This window comes from Cuculus canorus, chromosome 4 (assembly GCF_017976375.1).
Source record: "Cuculus canorus isolate bCucCan1 chromosome 4, bCucCan1.pri, whole genome shotgun sequence".
Classification (NCBI taxonomy): Eukaryota; Metazoa; Chordata; class Aves; order Cuculiformes; family Cuculidae; genus Cuculus; species Cuculus canorus.
Window position 1 is genome coordinate 24,326,783 of NC_071404.1, and position 26,810 is coordinate 24,353,592.

Genomic DNA, 26,810 nt, shown 5'->3' on the forward strand with positions numbered 1-26,810 from the left:
TAATGAAATTATTAAAAATTGTCTTAATCTATTTAAGCTTGGAAAAGATCTGGTTTTATCTTAGCTTTGATGAAGCTCTGGAGAAATATATGATATATGCATTAAAATTCAAGCATGCCTGTCAACTTTTCATAAGCTGAAACTTTTCAGATCTTTGGTTGTAATTCAGGCCCATTTAAAGTACCAATAACGAGCAGTTGTTGGGCAAGGAAGAGATGATGGCATACTCTCATGTAAAATACTTGTATATTAAATTTTCCAAATGGAATTTTTATCATTTTGTCCCATTTTTTTTAATAGAACCATCCAATGAATCTTTTTTGCTTTAAATTAATAGGAAAAAAACACCAACCTTCTCTTTCAACAGGTAGCAGTGAAAATTCCCATTGTATAAAAAAAATTCATGAAAGTTTTAGGATTCATTTGTTTCTGTATGGTTTGCTAACTGCAAACATGAATAGGAATACGTCATTCAGATTGCCATATTTAACTTTTGAGAGAAAACAAAACAAAATTAGAAAATTTTGAAAATATATTGGATCACAAAATACATACCAACTTTAGTCCTTTCAAGCGTGAAGAATGACAGCTTGTATGTGAACACAAAAATTTTCCATAGCTTTATTTCAAGTGTGTAGGTATGGGGAAAAGGGTGCAGGGCATCTCACTAGCTCTAAATTGTGGAGGTAATTCAGGTAAAATGAGGAAAACTATTAAATGGCTGGAGAATTTGATTTAGATGTTTAAGAAGAAACAATAAGCATATGTGTCTTTGCTTAACGATTACAAGAGTCAAGGTAGGAAACACTGCATTTAATATCTTCAAAGCTCAGGACCTCAAAGATTGTTATTGTTACTTAGGTTATATCACCACATTTAGATATAGTAGTTCAAAATTGGAAAGATAAGTTTTGATTTACTAGATATGTAAAAATAATCTGTCAATAAAATATCCAATAAATTACTTTTTAGGCCCAGGTATCTGCTCACGTTGTCAGATGGAAAACTGGCAGCTAAGACTTGCTCATACTTCCACTGAACACCATATCCATTATCTGAGACATATTCTCAAACTGTGACTTGTTACTGACACTGAGAACTGTACTTTAGGGTATTTTTTTTGCCTTTCAAAAGGCAAAATCATGCCAATCCTCTTTAACATTTACTTTTATTATCTGTTAAGTCTACCCTTTTCCCTTTCTTAGGATAAATTCTAGCGACGGCTATTGCCAGCAAAGACTATTAGCTGCTTGTTACCCTCTCAAGCAAATGTGTCCACCCAATAAAGCCCTCTGCATCTGTACTCCTGTTGAATAGTGGAATTAAATAGGAGCCAAGTACAGGCTGATGGTTCACACATACTCTCCTACTACTTTGCCTAAGTACCAAACCAACACTATCATCCACTGCTGCATAGTAAGCAGTCAGGCTTTGTTGTGCTTCACCGATGAAGGACTGAGTAGTTTGTTGATTTTTTTTTTAATTGTAATACCTAGAAATTAAAATAACCTCTTTAAAATTGATTCATGAATTTAGCTGCTTACACTCCTAAATAATTCTTAATCTGGATTTACAACTCAATGAATCCATGTTAGGATAGTCAAAGCATGCCAGCATTTCTAACAGTCAGTCATAGTCAGCCCCCTGCTGTAAGGTTAATGTTCTTTACATTCAGGCACACAAGCTGTGCAGACTCTAGACATGGAAGCATACAGAAGGAAGCATAACACTTAAATCTGTGTCAAGATTACCTAGTTGCTATGGCTTCAGGTTACATTTTTCCCTTCAGATGCAAACTTAGATCCTTATCCCCTCCCATGTTTTGTTTCTTGCAGCAAGCATCATATAGGTTTTACAAGAATGTTAATATAAAATACTATCCACTAAACCATAATGGTTGCTCATGTGTAGGACATAAACACGTCCAACTAGATGATTAATTCAGTCTCAATATCTTCCCTTGCTTATCAAACAAATTATTTACTCTGGGTTTTACACACTAGTCTGTGGATTCATTGGCACTGCTGAAATAATGCACTTCTGAAAGTTCTTATGCTGGTATGTAAACACTGTATACATGGATCAGATGATTGAAAAATGCATAAGTTAGAAAGACCTGAGACCAGTCTTTCATGAGTCTCTTGTTTCCTCAGTAATTCTTGTTTTAGAATAGGTTCTTATAAGGATGAACACACTTCTTGACATTGAGATAGTAGCAGGAGCTTTCCTTTCAGGCTTGTTGAGTCTCACAGCACAGAGACAGATTCCTGGTTACAAGCAAGCTGGGACATCTGAACTTGAGCAAGCAAAAGGTTGTTATATAACAGATATGTCAATTCCATCAAATATAGAAATAATTCTAGTATATTAAAAAAATACAAAATGTAAATGCTGGTTTTACTCCATTAAATTCTACAACGGCAGACCTATATGTATTTAATCTTGTGTAGGCAGCTTGAAAAAATAAACATGAGGTTTAAAACAAAAGATAACTCTATCAGTGTTAGTAAATCTCTTAAAGCTTTATAGAAGCATCCAGGTATTTGTACTGCAGAAAGCCTTTAATATCACAAGATAAGCAAATGCTCTTTTAATATAAAATAAAAAGCTATTATAAGAATAGAGTATATGAATATGCAGGCAGGAAGAACTACCTTGAAAAGATAAAAAAGAGCAAAATATATATTATGGGTTAAATTATATAATTTGATGCTAAAGAGCAAGGTAGAAATTTTTTTCCAACCTTCTTTCTGATTTTCTAAACACAATTTTGACAAAACTGTTGTATATCATCCCAAAAATATTTTGTACGACTACAGAAAACATTTCATCATAGCATTATAAGACTAAATGATCTTGAGTGCTATCATGAAGCACATGCAAGTGAATAGGGTGATCAGGCCCAGTCAACATGGGTTTACAAAAGGCAGGCCTTGCCAAACTAACCTGATCACCTTTCTTGACAAAGTGACTCAACTATTGGATGGGGGAAAGGCTGTGGATGTAGTCTTCTTGGACTTTGGTAAAGCCTTTGACACAGTTTCTCACAGCATTCTGCTTCGGAAACTGTCAGCCTCTGGCCTGGACAGGCGCACACTCTCCTGGGTTGAAAACTGGTTGGATGGCCGGGCCCAGAGAGTGGTGGTCAATGGAGTTAACTCCAGCTGGAGGCCAGTCACAAGTGGAGTTCCTCAGGGCTCAGTACTGGGTCCAGCTCTGTTCAATGTCTTTATCAATGACCTGGATGAGGGCATTGAGTGCACCCTCAGCAAGTTTGTGGATGACACTAAGTTGGGTGGAAGCGTGGATCTGCTGGAGGATAGGGAGGCTCTGCAAAGGGATCAGAACAGGCTGGACCACTGGGCTGAGACCGATGGCATGAGGTTTAACAAGGCCAAATGCCGGGTCCTGCACTTGGGGCATAACAACATTATGCAGTGCTACAGACTGGGGGAATTCTGGCTAGAAAGCTGCCTAGAGGAGAAGGACCCTGGGGGGTGTTGGTTGACAGCCGACTGAACATGAGCCAGCAGTGTGCCCAGGTGGCCAAGAAGGCCAATGGATCTTGCCTTTTATCAGAAACGACGTGACCAGCAGGTCCAGGGAGGTTATTCTCCCTCTGTACTCGGCACTGGTGAGACCGCACCTTGAGTACTATGTTCAGTTCTGGGGCCCTCACCATAAGAAGGATGTTGAGGCTCTGGAGTGTGTCCAGAGAAGAGCAAGGAAGCTGGTGAGGAGGCTGAAGAACAAGTCTTATGAGAAGCAGCTGAGAGAGCTGGGGTTGTTCAGCCTGGAGAAGAGGAGACTGAGGGGAGACCTTATTGTTCTCTACAGCTACCTGAAAGTAGGTTGTGGAGAGGAGGGAGCTGGCCTCTTCTCCCAAGTGACAGGGGACAGGACAAGGGGGAATGGCCTCAAGCTCTGCCAGAGGAGGTTCAGGCTGGACATCAGGAAAAAATTTTCCATGGGAAGGGTCATTGGGCACTGGCAGAGGCTGCCCAGGGAGGTGGTTGAGCCACCTTCTCTGGAGGTGTTTAAGGGACGTGTGGATGAGGTGCTGAGGAGCATGGTTTAGGGATTGTTAGGAATGGTTGGACTCAATGATCCAGTGGGTCCTTTCCAGCCTGGTGATTCTATGATTCTATGATTTTTTATTCATAATGTAAAATATGCACTTATATAATGTGGCATTCATTGGTAAGTGAATGAAATAGCAGCAATGAGAAGAACACTAAAAGCAGTATAATGCCACTTCTCCCTGTCACAGAGGTATACCTAAACAACTCCACGCAGATAATAAAGGCAAGCAAACTTTGATTCGAAACCAAAACCATACAGATGAAACGAATAAGACAATGAGGGGAATCAAAACAACAATACAATAACAATTAGGAAATTATAGGTTTGATATACCAGTCAGTGATGTTATTGCTGCATTACAACACACAGGAATGATGACCCAGAGTATATGCACACACTCACAAAAAGGGAAACCTCTCATTCAAGGGTATCCAGAGATAGAATCATGCACCCAAAGGGATGAGGGCTCACTCAAGGATATAACTAGAAGAAATAATCAGCCACTGAAAGGAAGGTGAGGGCATTCAATCTCATGAAGCTTCCTTGGGTGGCATCCCAGTCCCAAGCGAAGAGTTTCTGGTCACAAACATGCTGCACCAAGGAGAATCGCTCAAAGGGGTTCTCTGGTGGGGTCCCCATTTTATAGTCTGGATTGATCTGAACCGTGGTCATCTATGGGCCATGTTCCAGAGGCTCCTCTGGGCCAAGACACCCTATTGGTTGAGGCATTTTTCTGACCGAGGGGTCCCACCTTCTTCTACATCCACTGCTGGATGTAATATGTGCTAATTGCCACAGTTTGCCACCAAAGGAATGAAAATAAGGGCACAGAATACCCAGTGGCTGCCATGTTAAAAGCCCTGGCTTCTGTTGGGAGTGGGCACGACTCCTTTGCCACAGTTCCATTTCAAACCCCATTATATGTGTCTGTTGCATCCACTGAAGTCCTTGGAAAAATTCAGGTATTAATTTGTATCTCATAGTATCTCTGAATTTGACTACTATCGTGATTGCTTGTGTTGTGATTCTGCCATTAGTAAAATTAAACTTGTGAAGTTTTCATGTTTGATCTTTCTGTTCATCTTCTGCTTTACTCCTGAAGGTAACATTTCCATCTGCCTCATTCTCATTAATGGTTGGACTAAATGATCCTGGAGGTCTTTTCCAACCTAGTGATTCTGTGATTCTAGAGGCAACAGAAAAAAATATTTTTCTCCAGATGGTCAAGAAGTAATGCATCTATTCAAATTAGCAAAAGGGAAACTCGCTTCTGAAGTTGACCACAGCTCACAGTCATCCCTGTAAACCTAGTTTACCATTACTTCAGCCTACATTAATACTTGCTTATGAGCTGCAACATCAACTTTAAAGATGCTGTGGAGGTGAAACTGGACATGAAAACAGCAGTTCCTCCAGTCTTAGACTAGGAAAGATTTCAAAAGCAGAAGGAAGGGGGAAGTGTTACCTAAATGATCAAGACAACTTAGAAATACATTATACACTTTATGTTACAATCTGCTTATATCAATGAAATTTATTAAATTAAATTTAATAGGCCTACACTGTGTTGAAACAGAGTTGGATTTCCAGCAATATCTCTCAGTTGAAGACATAATGTATTTGGAAATAAATTGAGTCATTTACTCTACTGAAAATGCTAAGGCAGTACCAGTATTAGTGAATAAATATAACCGCATGTATGAGCCTCCAACGAAGACCAGCAACTGTGTGTTTCATGTGTGAGGCATCTGAAAATTATTCTAATGCTGCATTTCCTATGATCTGATTAAAATCCAATTGAAGTAAATGGCAAAATGTGACATTTCTGGATTTACCCAGAGCTACTTTTAGAAGATTTTCTGTACTTTTTCTTTGCAAAAAACATTAGCACCTACCAGAAGCAACACATTCCCAAAGCTTACCACATAGCTGCAACAGCTTTCATACCTGCTTTTTTTAAAGCACTGTTAGGTAGAGGACCAGCATTTTAATTTCCAAGGAACAGATTCCCTGGGCTACCTGAGCTAGATTCACCTACAGAGAAATCTTCAACTGATCAATTCAAGATCTACCTTTCCTTCAACTGCAGCTAACCTTAGCAGCTCAACATAAAAAAGATGTATTTAGACGTATTCAAAGACTAGCATTCTGTTGCTTCAAGGCTTGTTTTCCTACTACATATTGAAGATATATTGAAGATAGGTGAAAAAAATACAGATAAATACATTAACACAATATTGTATGAAATCTGCTCATGAATTACACCAATATGTAACAGTACAGAAAATTAAAAGGTCTTCACAATAAGCATGAAAACCTTTCAAAGCAACAGTTTTAGACTGAAATGAAGTGGAGCAGATGACAGACATGAAAATAGTACTATAAATTACATAGGGGCATGAGTTTTTAAGCTGCTTAGATGTCACACTCAAAAGAGATGATGTCCCCTATACCAAGTCAGCTTCAATGTGTATTTACAGTGGAAAATAGAAATTTTTGCACTGATGCATCCACATTTGGAAAAGGGGGGAAAAAAAAAGTTAGTTGTAATAGCAGCAATTTGTTTTGTTTACTGTGTCTCTTTGATCACTGCTCTTCACTGGCACAGCTCCCTAGCAAAATGTTTGGTCTCTAGGTGACATGCCAAAGTTCAAAGCCATGAACAAAGACAAAGGACGTGAAACAGCAATACACAACAGTGATAAGATAGCATAGATAATAATAAAAAATCATTTAAGGGACCCTCTATGGGTAATTCCTTCTCCTAGAAGTCACAGAAGCAATGTATTTGCTGGAAAAGTAAAAATTTAGGTTATGCATACAAAATAATACATAAATTAATGCAATGCATTAACCTAACCTGTAAGGGTTACTGGTAATACATGATGTTAGACTCTTGCAATTTTAATTACCCATATAAGCAATGATCTCTTTTTGACCAAGCAGTGGGAGATTTAATTTCATTTACTCTGCTTTCCTTTTTCTCCTTAACAGATACTTTGATTTACAAGACTAAGTTGTTACCTTTCTCCCTCTCTTACAGTAACACAGCTGCTACTATAGACAGAGTATTTGTATGGAATACATAAAAGAAACACTATCTCATCCTGTTGATTGAGATAAAGAATATGAATGCAAAATTTGCAACACTGTTAATTTAAAAAAGTTTAATACAAACTGCACCTCGCATTTTGCATGTTACCCCAATGATAACAGGAATTAAAATATTTTGTACTTCTTATCCACAAAAAATGAAGAACAGATGCAAGCACATTATTTCTTCCCGTAACATATATCTCTCAATGACATTCTATTTTTTTTTTGTGTTTTAATTAGAGACATTTCTTCTCTTACCCTTAATTTTCTCACACTCAATCTAAGTTATGATTTTCATGTTACCTATTCTATGCAAGCGTAGACAATCTTTTTGCAGCTAGGAAGTGAGACAAGGTGTGGAACCCAGCTTCTTTGTGAATCTGGGTAAATAACAATCTTTAATCTTAAAGGTCAATTTTCTAGGAGTTTTCCAGACAACACTAATAAATTACGTATGAAGAATATTTTATATTTTTTAGCCATGGGCAAAGTTGTGCTCTTCATGCAAACATACATGTAAAACTTTTTGCAAAGCAAAACTAAACCTCTTCAACTAGAATGCTCAGCCATCTGAGCAACCTTTTATTTCAGGGTCCTTACTGAATTAATGGTATTCATATGCACACTATCAACTGTTCAATTTCTAGTGAATCAGCCTGGGTCCTTCAGACCTGGCTAGACAGCCACCCACGTATGTGCCATACAACGTGCTAAATTAAAGAGATTATGTGAAATAACCTCAGGACTCCTAGTGCATACTAATGCAAGTACAATTTAAGGTATGAAGACAGAAGTGTTGTTAGCTGTGATCATAGCAAGAGATCCTTTGGGCAGGGTTCCCCCAACTGTGCCCATGTTCTCTGCCAAGTGGTTGCCAACACCCCGCTTACATACTATTACAAAGGAGGGAAAGAGGTAAGAAATATTGTTCTAGTGTCAACAAAGTGAGGAATGCATTCATGGGTAGGACAGACTACTGACAATCATTTAATAAGCTCAAGTACCTGTGCCTGGGAGGGATAGCCTCCTTAGGGAGCTTGTTAACTGCCACAGCTGGCACTACAGAGACATGGGTGGTGGTAGAGCCTGCAGGAGTCATACATCCAGTATTGCCTTAGCTTGGTATGGGGGACTGGAAAACATCACAGAGTGCTAGGTTTTGGAGGAAAGGAATTTTGCTTTTGTTAGGATAACTTAGCCAGACCTTAAAAAAAAATAAATTCACTGCACATGTAGCTTTATTACATGATTCCTGACAAATTGCAAGGATTATTTTGTCATGTAAAACAGATAGATGTCAGGAAAAATATATTTAATTGCATAAGAAACAGATTACAAAATTTACACCCACTGGTATTATCAGCTTTTCCTCAACAACATAGTAAGTGAAACAGCATAGTAAGCGAACAGCATAGTAAGTGAAAATTAATATTTAAAGTCTTGTATATTTTATCTTATTTGGAAAAAGTATTGAAGTTTGGAAATTTTTGTATTCTATTTTTATATTATGCTGTCCGTGGAATAAATCTTGATAGTGTGATAATATTCATACCAGCTGATTCTGAGAGCTCCAGTTTCTACTGCATGAATGATGGCAATCTTTTTTAGCAGATGATTGTTTCATTTTCAAATACAGTTCCTTGCTCTCTATACAGTTGCTTTAGGTAATTAGAATGAAGAGGTGAAAACGTGAAGCACTGAAAAAAATCCCTTATGCTAATCCTGCCATTCCAGGAGTGTAGAAGGAGAAAGAAGTAAACCTCTTGTAACCTTACATTTAAACAATCCATACAGTCGTGCTAACAATTTTACCTATGGTTGTTCTAACAGGTATACATATGAAGAGTTCATTGGTATGTTTATGCACTAAGCTTTATAGGATTGTATCTGACAAGTAAGTATGGCATGACGGTGAATTATTATTACTGTTTGGTCTATTGGAACGTGTGTTAATAAAAGTTTCTAAAATTAATTTATTTAGTCAAATATCAACCTATATGAACAATCTAGTAGCTTTTTGATTAAAAATGGATAGATTTAGTTTGTTCTGCATTATGGTACTAGAATGGAGCCTGCTTGAAAACCAGTGTGGCACTCTACCCAGACTGAGGTAGAATTGGTTGGAGATTAGAGATTGCTCAGTCAGAACATTTTATTTAAATTTTATATAATAAATCTATTAACATAATTTTCTGCATTGTTTTACATAAGCTTTTTGGCTGTGTCAAGCACAAGATCTGGACTACTTTGAAATCCCAAGCACAAGTGAATGAATGTTTCGTTATTGTTATACTCATCAGTATTCCAAGACAGACAAACTGAAATATGTGAATATACTTTTCAGTTCCTTTCTCTGTGTGTGTGCAAGAACTCTTTCATAAAGTTTCTGTAAGATACTGTATTCCCACCTCATTATCCTCATTAAAGTATCCACAAAATGGTCTCGCAGCTGAAGGAATGTCACTGTCTGCAAATGACATCTTTCAGATTTTATCATGTTTTCTTCCCTGCCTGTCTTCTGATATTAATTATGATTTTGAGAGTTATGAGATTTTTCACCAGCTTGGAGCCTAAAGATTTATTGCTTTCCCTGTGTTCAAAATAAGCAGCTGCAGTCATTTTTATTCGTTATTCATTACAGTCTTCTCCAAAGGCATAACATTTTCACCTGTGACACAGAGCTATAAAGCAACTACAATTTCTGCTCTCCACGAGACTTTTACTTATATCATAATGACCTAAGCAAGGGTGTGGAGACAGAGAAAAGCACTGTCTGGAAATACAGAGATCCTTAGAAAAATTCCTTTTAGAACTGGCAATAAAAAGATTTGGAGAACAAATCTGTTGCCAGAACAAGGTTGGGAATTTGAGGGAGGGGGACTGTTGAGAGCTGTTATAGATGACTGGTCTGACTGGCTAGAGAGAATCAAATAGTGTGATTCAAGTCCCTTTATTAGAGGGTGGAATTTGTACTATCTGAGTTCTGTGAAAGCACAGAAAAAAATCTGCTGTATTCAAATTTAATTATCCCACAAGAGGCTAAGGGTGCAATTACTTAGTTGTTGAATTTGCATCAGTAGCGCACTTTTGAATGTACTAACCACCTGCACCTACTGTCGTTTGAAATTACATTGTGGAGTGGTCTTGGAGCAAGTATTTTAGAGAGGAAACTGGGTGAGAAGGTATGATCTGGGAGTTTACTTATCACATTCCAACCATTCAGGTCATGAGATGAGCCTGAAGTTAGTGCAAAATAAACACTTTTGTCTGAATATGAGACTCTCAGTACCAACTGTTTAACTGTCTCGCCCTGCAAATTTTCTCTTGTAGGTAGAATTATTGCTAATATAGACATAACTGACGTGAGAAATGTCTGCTCAACTTAGCAACAAGTTCTCCAAAAAGCTTTGTCACTCACACGTACTTTTTGAAAAACAATTCCAAATATCATGGCATTTAAAAATTGTTATTGAATCTGAGATGGGCAGTTAATATTCTATTTTATAAATTCAGAAACTGGAGCTCACTTAGTTTACTACCTCATTAATATTGTACAGGCTTTTTTGTGGCTGAGCTGAGAATTAACCTACTTCACAAACTCCTAACTTGTATAGACAAGGAAAAAGTTGTAGTTGGTTTTACCACAACATTAGAGAATTGAATCTTTGGTATACAAAACATACTGTCTTGGATTAGTAAGGCAAGTGCATTTCTGCTCCACATACAAAAGGCAGAGAGATATAATGTTCTGCCTCAAACACACACACAGTCCTCCAAAAATCATAAAAAAATAGCACTAGGTATTATGACATACTCATATTTTAATGCTCCAGGAAAGGGCGCAAGACAAAAGAAGAGCTCGCTCTGTTGCAGTCCCAGAGACACTTGGCTTGTTTTAAAGTCTGATTCAGACTGGTTTAATATAGCTCCAAGATGTTAACTTCTGTCTCAAGTAGCGAACAAGGGGAAGGGAGAAGTAATGAGAAAATCATTATAGTCTAACACAGAAGTTGATGCCCTTATGACTTTTGCTAGGAGAGTATCAAATGAAGAAAGATTTGCTCTGAGAAAGAGAGCAGTGATTACACATACCTGAATGTATCCTTCAGTAAATGAACAGGTATTTTTACATTTCATCTACTGTTGAAAAATCCTATTCAGAACACAGGTTAATAATCCATTTTACGTAGAAATAATGACCCATGATAAAAAAACCCATGCTAAAAGTTCTCAAAGAATAAATCATTTCCCCCACTAAAAGTAAACCTAAAAATTCAAATATGCCCTTTTCATAAACTGTGCCATGAAGTACTAACTAACCATAAGAGTGCAGCAGGAACAGTCAGCAATACTCAAAGCAAGACGGGCTACCACATTTCTGTTTGTAACCTACTGAAATGTAATACACCATTCATCTACATTTGGTGCACAGCCATATCCTGAAAGAATCAAATCCACCTACACTGTGCACAGCAAGAGAAAAAATAATTTGCTAAGAAGATGATTTTTCATGGAACATCTGTCCTAGAGGCCACATACCGCACAGTTCTGTGATACTCACACCTTGAATGTTTCCTTGTTTTTTTTTCATTATGCTCTCCAGAAAAATGTAAGACACGCAAGAACACAAATTCCTTAAAGTCTACCCAAGATTGTCTATCCAAGATTTGAAACTGAATAATGATAGTATATAAGGAGAAAAACAAGTGACACTTTGGGAAATACCATACAGGTGAGTCTCATTCTTTAAACAATCTTCAGAGGGTTCCCTTTGGCTCAGCTGTTTGCCTGAGAAATTCGGAGTGGTAAAAATAACAAACAGAAAGTCAGTACCTGCATATGGAAAGGATTTTGCTGCAGAGAAAAAAGCAGACTCCAGTTCTGTGGGCAACTCGTAAGTTTCTTCAGTCTGACATGCTACTCCCCCTTCTGTACCTTTCCAAGTTTTATAAGTATCTTTCAGGATCAATAGCTAGCAAAGCACTAGGAAGAACTTCCTTCATTACCACTCCCCATGAATATTTCCTTCTGTCTTTAAAAATGTTTTGTTCAGCAGACAGAACGTGAGGAACGGGGACTCACGCTAACAATGTAGTAAAACAGAAGGCTGAAAAGCATCTTTGTGAGATCTGTACATTGAAAAAAGGGTCCTGTAAAAGCAAGAAAAGTTATGACATCATGTAACAAAAGGTCTGTACCTTGGTAGTTCAAATGAAACAACAGAGAAAAAAATTGTTGCATCTTGTCCTCGCGGAGGATACTGAGGAACAGGTATGTCTACGAAGAGTGCTCAGAAAAGAGAAGTCAAGAAGATGAGGGATAACTGAAACTGGTCTGTAAGAAAGACAAGGAGACATATCAGGAATCTGAGAGAGTGAAAATAATCTTCTGTCAGTGCTCCTGGGGACAAGCACTGGAAGGCAAACACCTTCTCAGCCACTTTCATAGAATCTATTTTTCCTTCACACCAGCTTATTGGCTAAAAGAAACTGTCAGCTATTTCCTTGTAATTTACCTCATTGCAGCACAACTGATATTTGATCAAAAAGGATTAAATGGAGGTCATCTAGTCCTTATAATAAGACTTAGAAATTATACTAACATTCTTCTAAAAAACAGGAAAAATAATTAATTTTCTTTTTGCAAGCATTCTGTATGTGGAATTTGATTTTAGGTATTCATTCCATGGCATTCACATAATTTACATTTATTTCAATGCATTGCAAGAATTCTTGATTTTTCCTCTTCAGGTGTCCTAATCAAAGAAACAGAAAAAACTGTCTAGAAGACATCCTCTCCATTTCCATACGCCCAGCTACTTTTATACCTGTATTAATGTTATAAAGAAAACAAAATTGAACTCCTGAGATTGCCTTTAAAACTACTTTCTGGTAACATTTTTTTTTTCACATACAACTAACCAAATACTATGATGTTTAGCCTTGAATCTAACCTGTAAAATCAATTTCTTCTAGATTTAGGGCTCCCCCAAGCAAACATATGATCAGAATAAGAATAATAATTTTTTAAGTTCTTTCTGGAAAGGAACAACTTGTAGGATTCAATGTGTTAGTTAGGAAAAATGTATATTAGGTGTCAAAATACACAAGCAAAAAACATGGAAAATTATTTACCAACAGATAAATTACTCTTTTTTTAAGTCAACTACAAAAGATATAGGTATGAGTCTTCAAAGACAACGGAGTCTTTCCTGTAATGTCTGCGTTTAATTTCAAATGCAAACTATTCACTAGAGTTGAGGTTCCCCCCATGCAGCTGCAGGAACCTTTATTGTTGTATATGATTTCTGACAAAGTGTGAGGCATTGCAAAGTCAGCATCAGAGACAGAGCATCAGAGACAAGACACTATCCATCTGTTCATTAATAACATCATGTGAAGACAAGCCTTCTAACTGAGTCAGTAGAGATACAGGAAAAAAAAGGAAGCAGTAAGAAATGACCATTTTGGAGTCAACCTTCAAAGGCAGTAGAGTTGGCAAGTACCTGTCCACAGAAACGTGACTGCAGATAAAATAGCAAAAAGTTCCTAGAACTTTGTTATTTAATTCAGTCCAATATTACAAATTTCTATAGATGGTTTTGTGACGGAAATGTGGAATGTTATAAGACTTATAGCAATAGTTGTAAGCTTTCAAAAGACTGTCAAAATATTCTTACACAAAAAGAATGTGTTAAAATTAATCTAATACTGAGATACCTTAAGTCGAGGAAATATTACCTTCATGCTATGTTGCACTCATTTCTGCAGGATAAATAAATAAATAAATGATCCTCTGTGTCAACTAAGAAATCTGTATAGAGCAAACTGGTTTTAGATGGATTCCTTTATTTCTGAATCAGTCTGTAGGTACACCATAAGTATGAGTTCCAGCTTGGAGGTCTGAATTAAGATTATGGTTGTCTTTTCAAATCTAGTTCAGAAGAGCTTTCTGTTTGCTCCTTGTCTCCCTCTGACAACTTTAAAACTTTAGCCCACCAGAGAAGATGACAAACTATTTTGCTTCCTAAGATATAGTTTTAGAATAGACTATCAGCATTCAGCCGAATAGATAAATAAATTCAAGTATCTAGATCCAGGAGAAGTGGCAATATCCACAAGTACCTGATGAATGTCTTCCGTGTACCACCAACCCTCCTCTGCTCTTCAATTTAATGCCAGATTAACAAACTGCTTAATGAGTACAATGGGCCAGAACAATCAGTTATGGCTGAGTCATCTGTGAGGAGGAAGGGGAGAAAAGAATTGTGAGTTTTTCAACCAGCCTTTGTTTGTTAAAAAAAAAGGTGATTGTCTTTTGTTACATAGCCAGCACTTTACAATCAATTTTATATAAAGGTTATTTCAAGTTTAAGGAGATTGCTTTTTTTAGTGCTTTTATAGACATTTGAATGTATGTGGAGAGATGGACAAGTACTGGAAGATTTAGAACTCTTTATTACCCTGTAAAGAGTTTGGTAGGCTATAGGAGACAATTCACAGCAAAAATAGCCAGTAACTGCCTGAGAACAAAAGCACATAGATTAAATAGCCCTTGGACTATCCTGTTCACGGGCATTTCTGTTGCTGTAGGACCCATCTTCAGGACCCATCTAAATTTGGATGCATTGGTGGTTTTCAGAGTTCATATGCTCAAGTCTGGACTTCAGGTAAAAAATGTGAATAGCAACAGCTTAAAGCTCAAAGATAGGTTCAGCCTGAGGTTTAACATGCCCGATTCTTTTCACAGTGTTTAGTCTATTCAGCACCACCTGCTTAAATTGTTGATTTTGACTTGCTTCATTTAGTGTCCTGGTCTCTGCTAGCTTTTATAGACCATCTTTTATTTTTTATGTTTTCAAGCATCGTTATGAATTGCTTGCTAGTTACATAGTTATAGTTAGAGAGCTAGCTATATAGTTCTATTTTATCATAAAGATTGAGTTCCAATATATACTGCTTTTTGTTAACATTCAACGGTTAACAGAGAGGAGAAATACAAGTATGTTGAAAGTAGCTTCTTTTTTCTCCTTCTAAATCTCAACTTTTCATTTTTTGTTTTCCCTCAGCCATTAACAAATAAGTACCCTTTAAAAAGTAACTGCAGTCACTAACTTTCCAGAAGAACTATCCTAATCATTAAAGTGCCATACAGAAACTGTTGGTATTAGATTCTCCACACCCTGAGGAGGTTAACACCTCTCCATTACCAAGTAGATGACTTACCTTCAGAGGTGCATGCTAAGTAGTGTCATCCAAGATGGAAGGGAAACATAGAAACTAAGTTTACCTGCTGTCTGATAAGTGCTTTACCCACAAAATGTAACAGCACCACTACTACTTTTTCCTTTCACCATATTTTAAAACAAAACATTAAGTCCTATTTACCTATTTGTAGGAAAGGCTGCAGATACCTACTCTAAGGAGTGCTTTTGGGATATCGAAACGGTGGGAGTGTTTTCTCAAAAGCCCTTCTTTACTGCAGAGAATGGTAGGGCTTCAAATGCACCATTTTGTGCTTTTTCTTTTTATTAGCTGTAAGAAACTTGACGTTCAGATTTTCACTGCTGCCAGAGTCCATCCCTCGATACCTAGCTCACCACATTTGAGAGCGTCATCGGTTACCTGAGGGAATAAATAATAGTAGACATCAAGAGCCTGAAAAGCATACCTTGAAATGTTTAAATTATAGCTAAGACTTTTCTTCAAGATCTTCAGGAATCAGACAAGTTACATTTTCAATTCTACTTTATGTATTGAATTGATGACAAAAGGGTTTCAAATAGCAATTACACACTGGGAATTTTTCCTCTTTTGGTATAACACAGAAAATCTGACATAATGGCTTAACTCAGAAAATCTGACATAATGGCTTCACATGTAAACAACAAGCTCATTTCACTTACCATCAGTGTCAGAGATGACAAAAATTACCAAAGGCAATGAGGTACTACAATTTACTGAGTAATTTTCAGAATTCAGAAGACATGGCAGTCTTTTCACAAAATGCAACATTTTTCTTCTGTACTAAAAGTTTGTTTATGTAAATGTCTGTTCACTGACTGACAGATTTATTTGAATATGCTACATTATAAGATTTGCTAGCATGATATTGGGGTATTAACATTTCATATGAGTCACTTCATATTTCTTTCAGAAATTATTAGAAGATAAAACCTCACTGGTTAAAATTCACTAGTGCTTTCCAGGAGTCACAGTATATAAGACCTTCAACAGCAAAAAAGGAAGTTCAGAAGTAGACCAAGAGACTTCAATTTCTGTGTATGTGAATGTTATTTTCATCATTATAATGAAGATAAAGTGGATGGATATATTCCAGCTTAGTACACTGACACTGCTATAAGAAAGCCAGACCAATTGCAAGGTAATGTTAGAAAAGAAAGGGATCTTTTTCATAGTGGAACAGAGAGGAGTAAAATCTCAACAACAGCACTAGGTACAGTATAGCACAAGTATTTTATGCAGCACAGGAACATCAATTTACATTATTTAAATTTAATTCATTCACAAATTCAGTTTAGAACTTGCTTTTTGCATAGTGTCAAACAGATATGATGAACAAAGTGAAGTATACCTGCTTTGCACTCAGATCAGGTCTGCTTGATTCCTGTTGATCTTTCAACATTTCCATTAAATTTACAACTTAGGTCATTTACTGTGTATAAGAAAAAATCTTCTCCACTTGTATCACCTGTTGTGCCAAAACAACAGGGGTTTATGCTCTTCATCTTCGTAATTTAATATCTAACATAAAAAAAATACTCCATTATAAATCTATATATGCTAAAAAAATCAGCCTTTTCGTTAAATCTTGCTTAAATATCAAGTTATACAAAATCAGTCATCCACAAAGAGCTTAAGTATAAATTTGTAGCTGCCTGAAAACACTAATTTGTCCATACTTACTGTACATTATTATCATGTATATATGTATAGTATTATTACAGTAAGTACTTATTACAGTAAGTACTAGGGCAATTCAGATATAATTTATTGCCATTATCCCCAGATTTTGCTTCTTGTCGGATACTACCTATATAAGCACATACAAATCTTCTCTTTTTTTTCAGAACATATTTTGAACACCATTTAACTGCAGAATCATAGAAGATAGGGCTAGAAAGGACTTCAGACAATGGTAAAGTGTGCCCCAAAGATAAATAATGATATGCGGACTCTTAAAAATCACCAGTGATATTCTCTAACTCACTGCATTCTCTGTTATTACTGTAGAATCTATCAATCAACTTGATTTTAGATTTTAATGCATATATACGAGAAAAGTATAAACATTCATATGTGCCTATACATAGCTGGTGGAGAAATATTCTGATCGAAATGCGCTTGCTTTAATAAAGAGTTCCCAGTTCCTCTGTCTACTGGAGAGAGAATCCTCCGTCCCAGCCCATGGGATGACAGTTTGAGTTCTCTGTGAGGATTCTGCTGGGATTCACCCATATGAAATTTAGTGCACAAACACAGATGTGCTGCATCATGCCTTACCTGTCATCTTCTATTTACTTCTTTCAGGTGTTATCCAGTTACATCAGTTACATCTGGAAACAAGTGACAAGAATTATAAAACTTAAGGTAACTACTTTTTGTGTGTGTCTGTTTTAATGTTTCTCCAACAAAAATCAAAAGGATGAAAGCCAGCTATATAACATATATGTAAATTTTGCATTGTTTACTTAAGAATCACCAATACAGTAGTTACCTGTCTGCAGGACTAAAGACAGTTTGGGTTATTTGGTATTTAACCCTTTGTCATTTCACAAAAGAATGCCAAGAAAATACCCTAGAAGTGACCTAGACAGAATGCCCAAGTGAAAGAACTCTGTTTAATATTTAATTTTTTTTTTTTACACTAAAGCAGCAATATCAATGCTGAGGATATATGTCTTAAATCTTGCCATTTCCTGGGCATGTCTTGGTTACATCTATCTCTGTGCAAGTCTTAAAGCCCCCTTTTTGCAACTAAATAAAAAGCAATGGCCAGATTTTTCAGAATATGGCATCTAACGGAAATCAACATCAGTGTGTATGGAACATTCACCTAAGAAGAAGATTGTCTGACTTCAATTACTTACAAAAAATTGTTTCAGAGAGTGGAACATATTTCCAGTCTTTGTGTAAGGTTTTCTATGTCTCTTGGATCAATCTCAATGGCAAAATGCAAATTTTGGGGCTTAAGTGGGAGGCAGGTTTAAACACAATCTGCATAAACAGCAGTGACACAAAAAGTAAAATTCAAACTCTGCCCAAGGTCAGGGGCAGCTTTTGCCTCAGGGCTCACACAATAGAACTGTTCAAACCTCATTGACATTTTTGTCATTTTGTGCTAATAGTATCATGAACGACACAACAAAAGCAACTTGCAAATGAACATAAGAGGTAGAAGCAAGAGCAATATGTGATAAATTACAGTATGTAGCAACTTGTTACATGTAACAGGTTTCCATACCCCTCTTTGAACTTATGGTCATACTAATACAGCTTTCAGTAATGCAGACCCCCTATGCAGAGTAAGTCTTAACTATTTCTCTGGCACTATAGGCTAAACAACAACAACAGGAAGGCAGGAGGACATGTAGGAAAAATTTACAAGGACTTGAATTTTTCCAAAGTATAGCAAGGTTTTTTTGGTTTTTTTTAGTACTATCTTTACAGTGAATACCCTAAACTGTTTGTGTTTTCTATGATATTGCTCTCCTAAACCTCTTGTGTATTATACACAGATAGGAACAAGCACAACCTTACTGCATGAAGATACACAGAAACTAAGCAGCATAAATGCTGCTACTGGTGTAGTTCCTGGATGGTGTGGAGAATTTCACCAATGGTTCATCCTACCATTAGGTAGGATGGTCAAAAGAAAGAAAAAGGTGGTGGTGAAAGAAAGAAAAAAATCCCCAGCTACAGATGTAATAGAGCCAGGGAGGGGCTGTGAGGGGAAAATGAAGTAGACTAGAATGACTCTTCTCTGTGAGGAAGTGAGGAAAACAAAGGGTGTCTTGTCTAAGACGCAGCTTAGCTTCGAGAGAAAGGGAGAGCCCAGAGCTACACAGCAAATAACGATAGAAAAGAACTGTCAAAGGAAACAGGAGATTTTAAAATAACTTGCATTTTGTTTCTGCATGAATCAAAAGGCTCTGTCTCTCTATGACTCAGCCTAGGGTGAGATGAAGATTAAAGTCAGGGAATGCTTGGAGCTACATACATGACAGGGGCCTGGAAAGAATTATGTACAAACAGCCAAGGGCTGATGATAGAACTCTGCTGTGGGGGATATCTGGTTCCTGGAGGGAAAGAGATTCCCTGGGTTTTGATAACATACATATGGTTAGAGATGGGGTTAAGAGCAAGAGAGGGCACACTGCTACAGCTGAAGGGACTGTAGAAAGGAGTTTTCAGTAGAGACAGAAAGGTGCCAGAGGAAATGTCCCTGATGAATTTTTTGCCTTAGGAAAGGCCAAAGTATATTGTCCAAGATTCAGTATAGCATTTGTGTGGAGGGAAAGAATATGTCCAGAGTTATTTTCATGTGCACAGGGGTTGCAGAGTGACTTTGAGAAAAAACTCAGAGTTGATTGTCATATTCTTTTTTGACGGTATCTTCTCTAGACAAGATAACTTGGCAAGGACATATTGATGCTCTGACACTGGGGCAAGAGAACTACGGTAAGACTGGGAAGTAAGAAAACAAAGCAACAAAATAACGTCAGTAACTGAAGAGCACCTTGTTAATATAGTGGCCTGAAAGACAGAGCTATTTTGTAGTCACCCCATGTCAGGCTTATTCGGCTAGCCCAGGCAGTAACATAGTTGGAACATATTTAAAGGAAGGAGAAATGACATGGGTCTCCTCCATGGTAGAGTGAAAGTGATGAAAACAACACAGTGAATCTCACATTAAACTACAGTCATTCCTGATAAATGAGAAACTCTAAGTAACCGTGCATTTTGTTAATGAAGAGACTATTTTACCTTAACTAAACAGTACACTCTGGGATTGATCCAATTTAAGTTTTTTATTGAACCATAATATGATTTGTAATACTATAGATGAATCACTCTGGTAATAGTACTGCCATCTGAACATCACTGGATTTCTGGTTTTCTTCTGCCTTATAAAAGTGACGCCCTACTATAAAATGACACAACAAATTTTATACTATGATTACTAGGATTTAAGAAATTGCTGTATTGGTAGCAATTTGGCAGTCCCAATCCCTGAATCAATAGCGAAGTGACTCATGTGTCTCGACTTCCTCTTTGAAAAGGCAGTGCAGACTATTAATTTGTTGGTGCTGCAAGTTGTGAGCACTCATGCATATGGAAAGGACATTCAGGCACACATGAGCAGATTGTATTCCTCGGGAAAGCATAACACTTTAGCCTTATTCAGGACATAAAAATGATCTGAACAAAATTTAGCTCATAAAAACATCTAGATATTCTTTTAATAATTAATAACTTGATAAATGGGTAGGAAGGGCTACTCTTTATTATTCCTTCTGTATCTGAATTCAAAAGGCTACAAAATGCATTAAATTTCTGCATTGTTTTCACATCAAGTTCAAGTGAAGAATAGAAATTTATGAGAAAATGTTTTAAACAGTTTTCTGTTTCTTACCAGGGGTACCAACTGAGTACTAGAATTTAGAAATGGACAGAGAAAAACTGTAATCCTTTGTATTCTCAAAATGGCTATAGCTTAACTTTTCCTACAGTTTAAGAAGTAATTACCATTCTCTTTTTGTTTTGACTGCCAAGGCTTTGGAATAATGCAGTGTTTTGTTATAAGCATTTTTAACATTCTTTGACTACTAAAACACATTGAGTATCTCCAGCACCGGAAGACACAAACAGATGTAGGTAAATAAAATCATACAAAACAAACACATGAGTTTTAGCATCTATTATACTCATCTACTAATAATGATTTACACAAATATTCAACAATTTTAATGAAAATTAGGTAGATTCTGAAATGTTACCATTTAAGTCAAAGCAGATTCAGGCAGACACAGGAGATTTCACTTCAGGATCAAAGTGAACTAAAAATATACTGATTTAGACTGGATTCTTAGATTAATTAACTAGATCCTTCACCTCTTTCAAAAGGATTTTAAACTTTTTTTGATAGTATGGAAAACCTACAACAAAAGTTTCTAAAGATACAAAGATCTGTCTGTAATTCAATGAAAGATCTCCTTTCAGACTGAAGACCAAGAATAGAGGAACAAGTTAATCTGTTCTTATTTATTACATTTTGGCTTTTCTCCTGGAATAGTCTTTCTAAAAGCCTTTAAATCTACATATTTTGATTTACAACTGAATTTTCTTAAGGTCATAAAAGTGAAAGTTGATAGAACTTTGGTACATATTTGATGAAAATGCAGAAAAATTTTGGTTGGAATAATCTACAGATACAAGGTAACAGCCAAAGTGACAGTGCAAGAGTGAGTGGAGAAAAATTTGATCAACATCAAAAAAAAAATTACCTGGTAACTTTAGTTGGATGATTAACAGGGCATCACAGAACTTAAACAACAGACATTTATTAATGATGAAAGAAATGGAAATGCCAAGCAGAAAAGTTTGGCATCTGAAAGGAGAATTGTGCCAGGAGACAGCAGGGAAGCCTGCCAGGAGAGAGGAAGGACATACAGAAGCTGCTGAAGTAGCGGCACATCTGTCATTATAAATGTTAGAGGACATTTGGAGTTATGGGTAAAGAGAGATTAATGTTCAGAACAGAAAAAGCTGTTGGACTAATGTAAGATAGACGACCTGGGAGTAGTGTGTTCAGAGGACTTTGGCCTATAAACTATAATAAAAACACATTCAAATGCCTTTGGGCTGGATCCTGCATTTCATTTCTCCATCAGTAAAGTTGAAGACAATTCACTTAGAGATGTCTAAACAGGACTAAATTTAAGCTGGGAAAAGGCAGATGAAAGTACAGTATTGTCTCCATTTTTTGGAGGTGGAAAAGCTGTTCTCTCCACAGTGTTTACCTCCCTTATCAAACTTCATATTAATCACTGATTGGAAGGAATAAAGAAGTTTCACCAAGCAATACAAACCCATAAAATATCAGTGCAAGATTCACTCGGGTCAGTCCTTGGTTCCTGGCAGCACAGGGTAGATCTTCAGGATTGAGAGAGGAAAGGTGAGCCTATGTCCAGAAAGATTTTAGCTCATCTACACAGGTCTTAAATTACTCATCAGTGAATGAAAACTGGGCTTCACACAGGACTTTCTCTCATAGCTCTCCTGGCATATCATATATGCCGCACAATGCTGAGGCTGGACATACACGCCACCCAAGAGCAGTAACAATCAACCCCCTGCAATTTCTAAATCTTCTATCAGTGTTCAGTATTCTCACATTTGAAGGCAAAAGTATGATAAAAAGTTCTCATAGACAGAATTTAACACTTATTTTTTTTTAGGGGCTTTTTACATGTTGTGTCCTTCATGTTTGGGACATCCAATATGAAGTCAGTGGGTTGATTTTATTTGTTAATCATTGTTTGTGCAAATCAAAGACTATTGCCCTTTCTTCATGGTTCATAAGGGAAGTACTGTAGTCCTATCCCTGAAGACCACTTGAACTGTTGCTACCACTTGAAAACAGGCTAATATATACACAACTGAGACTAACACGTCCTTCTGTCTCACTACACACTGAGTCCCATTTTAAATTTTGGCCTTTATGTCACTCTTTGCTTTTGCCCAAGACTTCTGTTCCTTCCTTACAATTTTGTCATTTGTTTAAGCCTGAAATTAGACAGATCGGTAAGAACCTTGGCTTCTCCAATTCCAGTTGTCTACCAGTGTATTAATAACTTAGGTAATATAGTTATCTAACAGAGTGTCTCGGCACACCTTAATGCAGAAATGAGATAATCCTGTACTCACCTGTTTATCAAAGTATAAAGCAGAAGCCTTGGTCAACTTATTCACCAGAGATACTTAAATCAAACCACTTCAGGTCTCAGTCACCTTAACTGTAATTGTAATTCATTTCAAGCAATCTCTTCTGTAATGGAAAAAACCCCACAACAGATGTCATTCTACAGAGTGCTGGACATTTGTATTTTTGTGTACAAAAAAAATTCAGTCTTCAGATAGTTTGAACATTCTTGTTATTCATAACAATAAAGCAATCATCTAATGCTTGATTACTAGTGTTCTTTTACCAACATTGGAATGGATCATTGATATTTATGATTATACAATTGAGTGATATTTTCTTTAGCATTGTTTCAGGGAGTTTTAATCTAAGCAGGTAAGATCTACACAGGTAACAGAAAGCCACACAAGAGTTTTTCAAATATGATGGCAGCATATGCAATGTTAATTTCATAGAGGAAAAAGATAAGAAAATACAGTTTGACTTTGTTTGACTTTGCCAAAACAAGAAGAAAATTAGTATGTGAACTGAAAACCTATAACAACAGATGTATGAATAACTTACTAGATGCAGCTAAAATTCTGCTTATAGTTTATATCATTTGGGTCTAACTCCATAGTAAGTTCTCTAAGAGCAAAATCATATCAGCTAAGGTCTACCAATGTTTTTATAATATATTGCAAATTTAACATTTACATTCCAGCAATCAGTGTGTACAGTATTTTGTGCATTGATGTTACATCAGTTCTACAGTCATTCTACAAGAAAAGCTGGATGAATCCTTGGTGAGTGGAGACGGTTTTCCTGAGTGAAACCAACTGTACTAATAGAGGTATGAATGCATTCAGTGTAGGAGTTCTTTGCTGAAATTATTTTATGAAAATACCTGTAGCAAGAAAGTGTTCTTAATAGATACACACCTAAAGGCTTTAGAAATAGTAATTCTGTTGTAATCACAACTCAGAAATTTTACTATTCAATTATTCTACGATTCTATGATTCTATGATTAGAAAATAGTAAGAAAAACTGTCCTAGTGTAACTGTTTTTCCTTGAGGAGAAAATTACTGATGATATTTTTTTTTCTTGGTGACTGTTTAATACAAATATTGACATTTCATTATTCTTGGCCTTTCAAACTACAGCTCATATCATTTGCACTGATTAAAGATCCTATTACCCTTTCAGAATAGAATACTTGTTTTCTTAAGAGACTGTTTGCCAACAATAGAGTCTTTCCAGGTCTCACATATAAGCTTGGTCATGATGCAAGGCCAGCTGAAGCTGACGAAGTATTTTCTTTACTCAATGGATTTTAAGTTGGATCCTATATTTCTCAGTGCCTCAGTTCTTCTTTTGTATGATTAAGTTAACTGAACTACCATATGTCAATGATATTTTGAGGTTAAATCCATTAATATCCAGTAAAGCACCCATATTACAAAGCAGTAAGAACAAATTATATATATAGCTGGATGGTCCTGGCTAAAACTTAAAGTGGATAATTACACTTTTGCTACTCAAATTACATTTCAAATTGCACTTACTGCAATACACTTCTCTATCTCCCTTAAAAATGTTTACAGAGTTGTTCTACCTGGGTAAGTAACCTATTTCACTAGAAAGAAACTACATATCAATGGAATAGAGATGTAGGATTTGTAAAGTACTTTGCAAATTTTCTTGGTAGTGAGAACAAAAGTCATGACAATTTCTGCTCTTTTTCTTTCTAATTAAGATTTAACTGTGGAAGTAAACAAAACAAATATATATATGTAACAAGAAAAAAATAGTAAACCATTTTAAATTGCTATTACCCAATTTTTCAAAGTACAGACCTTTAGAAAAAGTTTGTAGGAGGAGGTTTGTTAGCTTCCAATCACTCCATTTTCCAGATTATTTTTATGGAATAAATGTCATAATCACAACGAAAGATGATAATGCTTATTAAGCCGTAAATTAAGTAAAAGAATAATGTAAATTCAATTAGTTTCTTTCAGTGAATGTAAGAATATATAATACTGAATATTTGTCAAGTTTCTTCCCCTAGAATGAATCTATTCCATTATGTAGTGCCAGTCAATTTTATAAAGATAGTCTCCCAGACCCTTTGACTTACTTTTTCCTTGGCAAGGAAACAGTCTGATTGTGCAGTGTGAAGAAAAGCAGCAGTGTAACATCAGAGAAAAAAAAATACCTTTTTAATGAGAAATGCACTACTCGTCAGGTTTACAGTTGCAGAAGCAAAGAGTTTGAACAATTAATTCAGAAGATGATGACAGCAAGAGCAAAAAGAAAGGAAGTCTCCTGCTTCATTCAGAAAACTAGGCAGGTTTGAATATGAGGTTTGACAGGCTCATGCAAATGCAAGTGATTTTATGCAAGCTAATAGAATAACATACTGAAACTGAGTTTGCTTTTAATTAGAACTGGCAAGCTGGAAGGAAAGCCCATTAAGCCTGGAAGCTTGTGAGGTTCATGGTGTGTTAGACCATCCCGGAGAGAATTACATTTTCAAATATTTTCTACTCTTCTAAGAGCTCTCCCACATCAAGAACAAAATTGCTCAGTTATCAACTATTTAGAATGTAATTGAAAAAATTATAAATGCACTTTTTACCATGATTGATTAATCCTCTGGAAAAGAGCATAATTTTTCATTGTCATTCATTGTCCCTGACCATCCACATGAAAAAAGTGCGCTCCACAGAGCTCTGTTAAGTTGCCCATCGGTAGCCTTCAGAACTGTGGAAATTAACATGAAATCAGACCATAGAGGTAATCGGCAACAATTTAGAAAGGAACAGCACAAACTCATAGACAGGCTGCTCCTTTGCAGTGGAACTACACAAATGCCAGTGAATCACATCTGAAAGCTATTCCTGCAAAGACTGAGAATTTGAAGGTAAATCTCAGAAATCTGTGTTTAACTCCTTTATACTAAGTAGTGAAAAGGGAAAACCTGCGAAAAATAAATGGAACAGATAGCTAAAGAGTAGATAGCTTATCTCTCCGAGGATAAGGGGATAGATAGTGTTTCCATTAAGCTTAGCAGTTTTCAATTCAGAAACTAGAAGAGGAAGGGGAGGAATATATGCACTCTTTGCAGTCTAGCTAGACTATTTTGCTGTTCAGCAAAAGGAAGACTATTCTAGCACTTGAACCTTAGCTGTCCAGCAAAGCACAGCCCTCCAGCAATACTGGAAACTGTATGCAATGTATGCATTTGGCAAGAGATTAGACATCCCTAAGCATCCATACTTAACTCACGTAAATAGCCACAGACCCTGTGTCACAGAATTGGTTTTAAAATTACCTTGGTTTGCTCCACACAGAAAACAAATTAATATCTAGTAAGTTATTTTTCTGGTAGGACTGCTGCTTTCTTTGGCCCTGTGTATAGATAGCAAAGTGAATGTGGATGTGGTTTACAAAGGGACTTCTCTCCTCTGATTCTTTCTCTTCCCTTGTCTTCCTGAAGTCGCAGGCTCTGGACATCACACAATCCCCTCTCCTATAGCCCAAGTTTATACTGCATCCATTGTTCAAGCTCACTCTAGGACTTCTCTCAGTCCATAGACAGGGAGGGGACTGGTAGAGTGAATAAAAAGCTAGAAGACCAGCAAGGGAAATGACAGTTTCAACCCACTGTCAGCAGAAAGGAACAAGACAAGGACTGGTGTGTAT

At 36.5% G+C, this 26,810-nt stretch overlaps 1 long non-coding RNA gene across 1 annotated transcript; it reads right to left on the reverse strand.

Annotated features, from left to right (window-relative positions):
• Positions 1 to 14,303: 14,303 nt before the first annotated feature.
• LOC128852166 (uncharacterized) lies at positions 14,304 to 23,230 on the reverse strand. Its single transcript, XR_008449833.1, has 4 exons — positions 23,130 to 23,230; positions 17,703 to 17,755; positions 16,774 to 16,943; positions 14,304 to 14,418 (listed from the first exon to the last, which is right to left on the reverse strand). It is a non-coding gene; the product is annotated as an uncharacterized LOC128852166 (long non-coding RNA).
• Positions 23,231 to 26,810: the final 3,580 nt, after the last annotated feature.